Here is a 2,486-nt window from a genome sequence, read left to right on the forward strand (position 1 = left end):
AACAATTAAGTGTAATTACTTGGGAACACCCATAAGGACTCTAATCTATTATGCTTGGCAAATTTGGCCCAACAAAATCAGAGATGCCGTTTCCAAATCTGGTTCTGCTATGTCTACTGTGCTCATTCTTGGAATAAACATGCAGTGCAGAGTTGATGTACACGTTCGGCCTTTGGTGACATTGTGATGTTGCATCATTTCTTCCAGGGCATCATTTCTTGTAGATGTCTTGTTTTCAGAAAGACTAAAACCTTCTCTGTCCGATTTTACTCAATTCATTTCACCAGATACGTGGGACACCTTCAAGGATCATACTTTGTTTCAAGCCCCCTTCCCCAACACACCATGTACTGAGCACTCTGCAAGGTGCTGCATGGGGAACGATCTTGTCCCAGCTTGATCACTTCCAGACGTTCATTGCCCAGGAGACAATTTTCAGCTTTGTATTTTTTTGAAATGAGTATGTGGACACTTCTGAAATCAGTTTTTCTTGTTGTGATCGTTGCTGATGTTATTGCATTTTATGTGCTCTGCTTGGTTTCCTGAAGAATTTATTCTTTGCACTTTCCTTGGAATTTCTGAGTCATAAAAATTAGGGACCCCATATCCCCAGAAGTGATGCCTTATCAGACCTGTGCTGAGGACACTGGTCTTGCCTACATGTGTGGAGAGTGGGTTGGGCTTTATGGAGAAGCTGAAAACATGGGAGAAGGGGCTGGTAATCTAGATCTCTAGGCTACAGCTCCTAATATTGCGGGGTGGGGATAGTTTATGGCTCCTTTTTTAAAGTTAGATATTGGGCCAAAGATAGAAGTTTGTGGAAAGCACATAAAAGGGAGCAAGAGGCCAGGCGTGGTGGCTCACGCCTGTAATCTCAGCACGTTGGGAGGCTGAAGCGGGTGGATCACCTGAGGTCAGGAGTTTAAGACCAGCCTGGCCAACATGATGAAACCCCATCTCTACTAAAAATACAAAAATTAGACAGGTGTGGTGGCAGGTGTCTGTAATCCCAGCTACTCAGGAGGCTGAGGCAGGAGAATCACTTGAACCCGGGAGGCAGAGGTTACAGGGAGCCAAGATTGCACCACCGCACTCCAGCCTGGGCAACAAGAGCAAAACTCCATCACACACACACCAAAAAAAAAGGTGGCGGGGGATCTAGCAAGAGTTGGCAAGTGGTTGTCTTCAGGGAAACAGAGGACTGCTATGTCTTCATCACCTCAGGGAAGAGAATCTTGGAGCAGGGGACAAAAGCCTTCACTAAAAAAAGAATTGGCCAGGCATGGAGGCTCACGCCTGTAATTCCAGCACTTTGGGAGGCCAAGGCGGGCAGATCACAAGGTCAAGAGATTGAGACCATCCTGGCCAACATGGTGAAACCCCATCTCTACTAAAAATACAAAAACTAGCTGGGTGTGGTGGCACACACCTGAAGTCCCAGCTACTTGGCAAGTTGAAGCAGGAGAATCGCTTGAACCTGGGAGGTGGAGGTTGTAGTGAGCCGAGATCATGCCACTGCACTCCAGCCTGGGCAACAGAGCAAGACTCCGTCTCAAGAAAAAAAAGGAAAAAAAAAAAAAGGGCCGGGCATGGTGGCTCACGCCTGTAATCCTAGCACTTTGGGAGGCTGAGGCGGGCGGATCACAAGGTCAGGAGATCGGGACCATCCTGGCTAACACGGTGAAACCTCGTCTCTACTAAAAATACAAAAAAAAAATTAGCCGGGCATGGTGGCGGCGCCTGTAGTCCCAGCTACTCGGGAGTCTGAGGCAGGTGAATGGCGTGAACCCGGGAGGCGGAGCTTGCAGTGAGCGGAGATAGTGCCACTGCACTCCAGCCTGGGCAACAGAGCGAGACTCCGTCTCAAAAAAAAGAATTAATGCAGATCAAATTAGGCAAATCAGTACAGATGGGGACAGCCACACCTAACCTATAGAAGCTAAGGGGACACTGTCCTCTCCTCCACTCAGGGACCACTCCACATTTAGTACAAAGCACTTGCTCCAGTCAGTCAACCTTACCTGGTAATGATGGAACTCCAAGCAAGTCACTTAGCTTCTGCTAGTCTCAGTCAAGCCATCTGTAAACTGGGACCAGTCAGAGCCAGGCTGCGTGGAGTCATTTCCAAAGCCTCTGCTGTCTCCCCACCTCCCAGTTCTACCAACATTAATTGCTTTTGCCCCATTTTACTTTTAAAATGTAAATCAATTTAACAGTTATGTTTTAAAATTACTATGAATTCTACAATTATGCAAATAACACGCACATATATTCTCCACATAAAAACAAACACACATTACAGACAAAGCTGAAGTTTCCTTTGGTCATTGTCGTTAATGTGTTGTGGCCTTTCAAACCTTTTTGCATGTGATAAATATAAATATGTTTATATTTAAAGTGTAATTGATATCAAATGGCACAAATTTTGCAAGATGCTTTTTGGTTCATTCGTCATGCCCTAGAGATCTTTCCCTGGCTGTAATTTC

Source organism: Theropithecus gelada, chromosome 6 (genome assembly GCF_003255815.1).
Source record: "Theropithecus gelada isolate Dixy chromosome 6, Tgel_1.0, whole genome shotgun sequence".
Lineage (NCBI taxonomy): Eukaryota > Metazoa > Chordata > Mammalia > Primates > Cercopithecidae > Theropithecus > Theropithecus gelada.